Source organism: Callorhinchus milii, unplaced genomic scaffold (assembly GCF_018977255.1).
Source record: "Callorhinchus milii isolate IMCB2004 unplaced genomic scaffold, IMCB_Cmil_1.0 Scaffold10, whole genome shotgun sequence".
NCBI lineage: Eukaryota > Metazoa > Chordata > Chondrichthyes > Chimaeriformes > Callorhinchidae > Callorhinchus > Callorhinchus milii.
In genome coordinates this window covers 15,673,929-15,683,097 of record NW_024704751.1, presented here as the reverse complement: position 1 = coordinate 15,683,097, position 9,169 = coordinate 15,673,929, and positions in this window count along the sequence as shown.

Genomic DNA, 9,169 nt, shown 5'->3' with positions numbered 1-9,169 from the left:
ATGAGAAGGCTGGCAATGGGGGCAGTGGGGAGAGTGGCACTGGGGCTGGTATCTGGCACCAGGCTGTTCGAACAAGAACTTTCTCATTTCCAATGGTAATGGACAGTGATGACTGGGGTGGATGGAACACTTTGCACAGGTGTTTGTGCCCCGGAAATATACTTGAGGCATCGGTGTGGATGGACAGTGATGGTTTTCCTGACATACTGACCTTTCCTTCTCACCACCCCGCGCCCCCCTTCCCTTCCCTCAAGTTGTTACCATGGTTTGCCAAAGGCTAGGGACCAAAAACGAGTTGGTTCTAATGGTGATTGCAGGATGGACGCAGGTCAGAATTCCTGAGATTTTTAATGATGCGCATCCTCCCACAGCTGTCTGCAGCTTTTGTTATTAACCTTGTAAACCCATTTTTAAGCAGTTGGTCTTGAAGGAGCAATGATTTGCCGGCTCTCATGGTATACGACAACTAAGGTTTATAGCCTCTGTGACCTCTGTGTCTTTGCGTGGGGTAGAGGAGGAGCCAAAATCCTAATGGGTGGGGTGGTCCAAGCTGGACAAGCGGCAGGAAAGCTTGCCAGACAGTGATATCGATGGCAAGCTATGTGGTTTTAGCTGGTTAGACTCCAGCAGTTACCCCCATTGCACGCTTGAAAAACAATTTGGCCGTTGCTGCCTGTGTCGAGCTGGATTTCCCCTATGCCTTACAGAACTCGGTGGATAGAATCTGATCAGTCCCGCAGTGAGCCATACAGGTTTAAAGCCCAGCCTGCGCTGAATTGGTCTATCTCAGACAATCAGAAGGAAAAGATGTCTCAAAGCGTCTACACTTTGGCCTTGGTGCTACTGGGCTTGGGAGGGAGAAAATAAGAGTTGGGCAGAATTTCCGCTCCTGTTTGCTGTCCAGTGACTGACCCCCTGCTGTAAGGTGGGAGTGAAAACAGAAGGCTTAGCCATGGCTGTTGTGCCCAAATAGGCGCTGTGATGAGGTCCCTTGTGAAGAAAAGTCACTCAGGTAGGGGTTGGAGGGCAGTGGAGTTGTGCCTTGTGACCTAGAGATATAGGAACTGGAGTAGGATATTCAGCCCCTCGAGCTTGTTCCACCATTCTATTAGATCGTGGCTGATTTCGCCCACAAAATGTACAGTCAATTGACTTTACAGTATATTCTGTGAAGTGCTTTGAGACATTTTGAAGATGTGATAAGGCGCTATATCAAGTACAAGAATTATTATCTGGACCTCAACTCCATTTACCCGTCTTTGCTCCGTATCCCTTGATAATAATATAGCGCCTTATCACGTCTTCGAGACGTCTCCAAGCGCTTCACAGAATATACTGTAAAGTGAATTGACTGCATATTTTGTGGGCGAAACGCGTCAGCCAATTGATACCCTTAGCTAAGAAAAATCTACCCACTTCAGCTCAGTCTTAAAAATTTTAATGGATCCAGCGTCTGCAATCTTTTCAGGGAGAGAGTTCCAGATTTCCACAAGCCTTTGCGTGAAAAGGCAATTTGTGTGAGACAATGCCTTTCGGGTGCGGAAAAAGTTTCTTCTGTGTTTTTTTTAAAAAAATTGGAGCTTGTTGTTTTGGATTCGGGCGATGTGCGGTCAGCTTCACTGTGAAAAGAAACACCACCTTGATGTAACATGCCACACCCCACATTGAGACTGTTCCTGGAGTGGACGCAATACATTTTACATTTTGTACAGCACCTTTCACGTCGCAAAGACGTCGCAAAGACATCCCAAACTCCTTGAGACGGTTCCCAAAGGGAGTGTTAAAGCAAGGAAGTGGCTGTTTAATCCTGCAAACCTACTTTACTGTGGGACACGTTTACCAACCCAACAAGTCTGTACTGGTGTTATTCTCCACATTACCTAACGTAATCCCATTCTCCCACTCGCTTGCTCCCATAACCTTTTTTCAAACGTCTATTAAATTCCCTTTTAAAGGAATCGATAGTCTCTGATTGAACAGCTAGTTTCAGTGTAGCATCCATTTTGAGCGATATACTAAGTGCTGTCTACCAATCCCTCCCACAGAACGTGCTTATAATTTGCCTGCGGCGTGGGGAGGGAGGTGAGAGGTTTGAAAGGGAATCTCAGGTCTAGCGACAACTCGGAAGAAATCACCAAGCAAGCCCTTTACAGCTGTGTCATTTGAATCCTGTATCCTGCCAATATTAGAGCCTTAAATTTTGTCTCTCCACCTGCCTATCCCCCGCAATACAGTAACCGGTATGACTCCTTTAGTTTGTCAGCTGAGCAGCAGGAGCCTATTGATTATCTGAATGTACATGTTTGCTCGGATCAAGTAAAACACGGGGGTGGGTGCAGGATAAAGAGGAGTTGAGTTGCGGTGGAGGATTTACTTAAGGCTGGTTAAATGTGTAGTGAGATGAGCACGATTGGGTTTGATTAACCTGGTTATGACTGACTGACAGTGCTGCTTATCCAGGAAAGTTAGCTTCAGATTAGTGGATTTGACTGCTCCGGCGGAGAATGGGTCTGGGCGGTCTCTGAGGGTGAGAATGGCAAGCCACAAGTTGCACAGCCGGCTGGAGGCTTGATCTGAGCGGGTCCTCACCTGCCCCCAGGCCAAACGGAAACAAGACAACAGTAGGTTTTGAGTTGGGGGAAACCAAAGGGTTTTTGTTTCTAGTTTGTACGCTCAACAAGCAATGGAAGATTTCTTAAATTTTAGTAATTCTCTCAGAAACTCCCTCCGCTTTTTGCTGTAACCTCAGGGAGAGCAGCGTGCCCTTTTGCCTCGCAAACGAGAGGACCTGGGTTCGATTCACGGGCAGGGCGAAACATAAGGCAAATTTCCTTACTCCACATGCCTCTGTTTATCTAGCAGTTCGTAGGAATCTGGTTGTTAGTCGACTAGCGGATCTCTATTCCAGGTGTAATAATCCTTTCAAAATTAAAAAAAAATGCGGTCATGCAATGCACGACTGTTTGTGGGACACTGCTTGAGCGCAATTGGCTGCCGCGTTTCGTGCACATACTTCACAGTAAATTCATTTGACGGTATATTCTGTGAAGCGCTTTTGAGACATCTCGAAAATGTCATAAGGCGCTTTATCAAATGCAAGGATTATTATTATAACTCACCACGTGAAAGCTAGAGGGGCTCCTGGATAGGTACCCAGCGCAAGACTCAGTGCCTTTAAATTTGAATTTAAATTTCTCACCTTAGACTTATTATATTATTATGTTATATCATTATTACTACTGATCCAAGCTTATCTCATAAAACACCTACATTTTATCATGTCCTTGGCACCCACTCAAAATATTGCGTTCATAAATAGCCTTTCTGGTGCGAATTGTATCATCAAGTTTTCTGTGGGTCCAATTCCGTACTCGTTTCTTTGTAAATTGTGAATTTCAATGCAGTGTAATGAATCGTGTTATCAAGCCCTCCCAGATAGAGAATGTGAAAGCGTTTGCCAGTGGGACCTATCATTCTTACTGGCCTTATTTAGCTTATTTTGAGATTAATTAAACCGTTGCTCTGCAAAGTGGATCGAGGGCCACAAATTCCTTGTGTCACTGAGTTGGACCAACATTGAGAAAGTAAGGTCGAGCCCATGTGTGAACGAATATCGATAGAGACTCTCTACATTGAGAGACGTAAGAAATCACATCCCCTTCACCCCCCCACTCCAACTCTCCCCCCCAGTGTGGGGAACCACTTCCCAGAAGTGTTGTCCTCTCCAGCTGGAGAAGGCTGTGGATGTCCTTGCGTGCAGCAGAGCATTTACACATCGTGGTGGTGGTTTTGGTCAACTTACACACTTTGTATTTGGCTTCTTTAAAACCACAGTTTGTCTGTCTGTCCTGAGGTGTTACTCAGTTGCTGCAAGTGTTGCTTAGAATCAAAGAATTATACGACAACAACAAATTACATTTGTATAGCGCCCTTCACGTCAGGAGGATGCCCCAAGGCGCTGACACGCTTTGCATATACAGTGCAGAAGGGAGGCCATTTGGCGCTTCTCCTCTGCCTTTTTACCATGTCATTTTATAGTTTAAACATTTGTTTAAATCCCTTTTTAGTAGCTTCCCTTTTATTGAGCTTTTATTGTTGTCGCCCAGACTTAATTATGCTCAGGTTGCCTAGGTCCCAATTCTATTGGCAGGAATGAACGAGCTGGGCGTCTACAGCGAACTGACGAGAAGGGCAGTGAACACAAAGTCTGGACTAATACAGAAGTTCCTGGGAACACTCAGAAGGTCTATGGAGAAAGGAAAGTGAGTCAACTTTTCAGGTCCACGGCCCTTCATCAGAACCGACAAAGTCTGGACTCTTGAGTTGACTTGTGAATTGTTCAATCGGTGACTGGAAAGAAAGTTGGTGGTGGTTGTTGGCGGGGGATGAGTTCATCGTAAAAGAACTGGGTGCGACTGCCTCAAAGGTTGAAAGGCGCATGCATGGTGCTGTGTAAAAACAGCTTGCATTCATATAGCGCTGTTCAGGCGGGATAGAGTCTCGGAAAGACTAACAGTGGCGGAGCTAAACCTTTACTTGCAGGGCAGTGACCAGTGTAGGAGGGAAGGCTGACATGTTGCCAAGCAATGGAGAGAGTATTAATCAGAAAGAGCTTGCATTTTTGGAAGCCTTACAACGTTCAAATGTGCAATCACTGCTTTTTAAGCAAATATGGCAGCCATTCGCACCAACATTTTACCTGGAGGATCCGTTGGCCGAGATGCTAGGAAAAAAACATCTTCTGTTTTTGTTTGGTGTCGGCGAGATACAATACAGTACAAACTTACATTTGTATAACATATTTCATGTCGGGAGGGAAGATGTCCCAAGGCGCTTGACAATCAGGGAGTTGGACACAAGATCTTTAACGTCCACCTGAACGGACATAGACGGGGTCTCGGTTTAATGTCTCTTGCTACCCCCGTAACTACATTGCAACTGCAGACTGGACTGTGAGCTCAATTCGAGACGTTGATTCAAACCCACAACCTTCTGACCCAGATACGAGGGCGCTACCAGCCAAGCTAGGCTAATGAGTGTGGCACTTTGGTGTGAGTTCATAATGTGCAATGTTGTACATTACTGTGAATCAAGGATTCTCGAGGCAACTCAACAGCAAATGTGCGCAAATTGACTTCCACACCCACCTCCAAAATACCTCCCATTTCACCTCTCTCTCCTGATTGTTTTGCTAATAATCCTGATGCAGATACTATGCACCTTCTCTACCTGCACCTTAGGAGACATCCGCCCGACTTAAAAGGCGCTATACAAATGTAATTTGTTGTTGTGGAGATAGCTTTATGCCTTGGTGTGCAATTTCAGGAACTTGAACACAAATGATAAGTCACAACATTAATAAATTCTGATGCATCGACCATGGTGGGGGGGTGGGAGTAACCAAGGTGAAAGGATTGAGGATACGGCAGTGTAGCTCACAGGAAGTGAGAGGGAGGGCAGACTGCACAGTCAGTCGGGTGACTTTTGTCTTCAGATTTTTTGGTGCTTTTTCTTCTGCGTTGGAGCCTGGAAAGATGTCAGCTGCAAATAAGAAGTTGGTATTTATCACAGGGCCAGCTGTTTCCTGTACGATATCTCTGAGCTTTCTCTGACACCCTCTCTTGTTTCATTTCAAGGCTTAAAGGTAATGTGAAGGAGATTAATTAAACGCACAGTGCAGCTGTGACGAGTGGTTTTCAATGAGCTGATGACGTAGGGCAGGCCTTCCTGTCACACCAAGAGGACGAGCACGTCTTTGCTTGTGTGTTCGCTGCCTGCAGGTAGCCGTCAAAGGTCCCATGACTCTCTGTGTCCCAGCCGACGATCCTCCAGATCATTCGCTCCGTGGCCGTTTGTGGAGCCTGACTACGCGCAAAATGGCTGCTGCGTCTGCGTTTACCCGCTAATAGTCGCTACACGTCAGCAGTTACCCGTGTAGCACTTTGCGGTGGTTTGAAGTTACATGCATTGCATAAAATGATGAAAAGCATTATGCAAAACAAAAGGCGAAATGCTACAGATGCTGGAAATCTGAACCGAAAACAGGGAATATGCAGAAGGTCAGGCAGCATCTATGGAGAGAGGAAAATGAGCTAATATTTCAGGTCGATGACCTTTCATCAGAACAGCATTATGTGAGTTTGACCCAAATTATATCCCCCCCTTAATTTAAGTAGATGGAGTCATGATTAAGTAGGAGGACCGTCTGCTTGTTTTGAGCAGTATTGATTTCAAATGCATTCTCTTTGTGCTCTGCCCACTTCTGGGCTCTCTTCCAGCGTTTGAAGACCATGCAACACTCAGTGGAGCTGGGCTTCTAAATGTAATTTCCTGGTGCTCTCCCCCCCCCCCCCCCGCCCCCACAAGGCTACCTGCTCCCCTCCCTGGATGAGTAGACAGTGAACTGGTTAATTTGCCAACTACAACAAAGAACGAGTGATGAAACGGGGAAGTGTGGCCTGTCTCTCTACAGCTGTAGCTGCCCTGGATGTCAACCTTAGCCTGAGGGCTTTGTGTGAGCCTGTGGTGTGATATTACTCCTGCACACTTCGTTATTTTCGGTCTTATTTTGGCTCCCTCTTTCTGTCTTGCCCGATGTATTTGGAGGTACATTGACTGGGTGACCGGCATGGGGTTGATGTTGTCTCGGATGATCTTAGGTTTAACCGTAGGTTAGAGACGAGGGCCCTGTAGGTCATGATGTCCTGATTTATTTCTTCCCACTGCCGTGAAGTGAGGGATTTTACTCCCTCGGTGAATGCCTCCCGATCAGCTCTGTATGTCTCCGATGTTATTAATAGATCGAAATCTGCCAATTATTCACTGCTGTTGAAGTAATACAGCAGAGCATCCACTCACAGCCACCTCTCATTGACCCGTGACCGCCATCAGACCTTATGCTCTGCGTTCTCGGTGTGTCATTCATGCCCTGACTGATGGTGGGAATAGTGCCAGAGCTGGGATTCAGCTACTACTCCTCTGCTGCCCAGTGAACGCAAGCGAGAGAAAGGCAGGCTTAACCTAGCCAGTCTCTCTATGTGTGTTTTTAATAAGAAATGACAATCATTGCATCTGATATGGTGACTTATCAAGTCAAAATATCTCAAAAGTGCTTTACAGATAATTACGGTCAAGTGTAGTGACTGGTTTTACGGTCGACCCCCACTGCAACAAGTAAGTAATGGAGGAGTGGGGAGAGGTGTCGATTAGAATAATAAGAGCTATCAGTCTAGGTTGTGTTCTGCAGGAAGTGTCTGCTTCCTGAGTATCCTGGTGATATGCCCTTGGCCCATTGCTGAGCGTTCCCACCATGACACTGACGGCTGAGAGCTGCGACCATCAACGAACAGTAAATTAATATAAATGGGATAAGCAAGGCTTTGGAAATCAGACCCGTCAGGTAAGAATGGAGGCAGGGCCTGTAGATTTGTTTTCTCCCGCGCCCATCTTAAATAGAATCTAGGTTATTCTTCGAACTCCATCTGCGTGGACGGGAAAGGTCACTGGCTGAGTATTAATCAAAAGCTTTCACTGCTGAATGGTGTCAGTGTACACAAGCAGAACCCTGATCCCGTTCTCCTCATTTGCAAGAAGCTGCTAAATTCACGCCTAGAAATAGCACTGGAAATCTGACAAATATTCCTCCACTTGAACACGCGCAGTCGGCTGTCAAATGTTAGCAAGGTGCTGCACATTTCTGTCAGATATCTTCGTGCAGCCGCTCGCCTTTTTGTCAGTTCAAAACATCCCGAATGCAAAGCAGTTGAACTCATTTATTACTTTTGCTGCCTGCCGTTTTGATACCGTGTAAGACTCCCTCCCATTCATCCAAGCTGAGCTAGCGGTGGATCTGTAGGAAGAATCGGTTCGTTTATCTCTTCATTTGGCGTTCATTCTCGTGCACTGTGGTGTCAGTGTCATGCATTGAATGAGCCCCAGTGAGCAACAGATCCTACAATCCATTTTCTGCTGCGCATGTATCAGTTGCCCAATGAAAAGACAGTGTATGTAATTTAGCCCAGCTAATGGATTGAGGGTTCATCTTCGACTTGCAGCTGTTGTAATGAGTGTCATCCAAAAATCTGATACTTCACCTCCTAGTAATAAGCTGGAGAGACGTCACAACACGTTTTGAAGTAGCTGCCGTCATCTTATTCCCAGTCAAGGTGCAACATTTCTCTTTGATATATTTGCACTGGTAAATTACATGCATGTTCCTTTCTAAGTAGCACATTTCCCCAAACTGCTCCGTACATCAATGAATACACAGTAGAAGCTATTTGAACGCTGCCACTTTCAGGCATGAGCTGAGCAATGTTCCATCTTTGCCTGTCCATTCCCTCCCCTGTTCCTTTGATGCACCCTACCTCTGAATCTTTTCAGTTGACAGTCCTTTTTGACAAATCCTTTTTGAAACCCATCGTATTTTCTTGTTCCACCGTCGTGTCGCTCTTTACTAAAACCACCAATAAATCACTCTCGCTTCCTGAGAAGATGTCACTCCTTTCAAAGATGAAAGCCACTTTTGTTATGGATTTTTGTAGGCGTCAGAAAAACGGATGTGAATCCAATTTTCCAAACTCAATTCTAATCGAATAGCTCTGTCGAGTTCTGTCTGATTCGTACAAAAATCCTAGGGTAGCCAAGCTTTCCTCGTAGCCTTGTGCCTTAGTTTAGAACAGTTAGTGAATTTGTTGACGTGGGTTAGCACTATTCGGTTATGTTCAGGTGCAGGATCTTTTGCTGACTATTTGTTTCTCTTCTCTCCCCATTGATGAGCCTCCGGCAGAGATTTGCTGGCTCAGCACAAACTAGGAATGGTTTGACTCAACCAGTCACTGGAGAGATTTCATTTTTTTTTGGATGTTTGTTCAGTTCAAGGCTACTTTAATGCAGATAAAGCACAAAGCAATCTGTCGCTATTGATGGTGTAACTGTGCTGGGTTCCAGCCATTGCGACGTGTATGTGGTCCTTTGTTTACCTAACAGTAAGTAGGAACCCGGTTGTTAGTCGATCGGCGGATCTCTTTTCCAGGGGTAATTATTCCTTTAAAAAAATAAAAATGAATTGGTCACTTTGATCCACGACTGTTTGTGACACTGCTGTGCGCAATTGGCTGCCGCGTTTCGCCCACAAATTATACAGTCAATTCACTTTATTCTGTGAAGC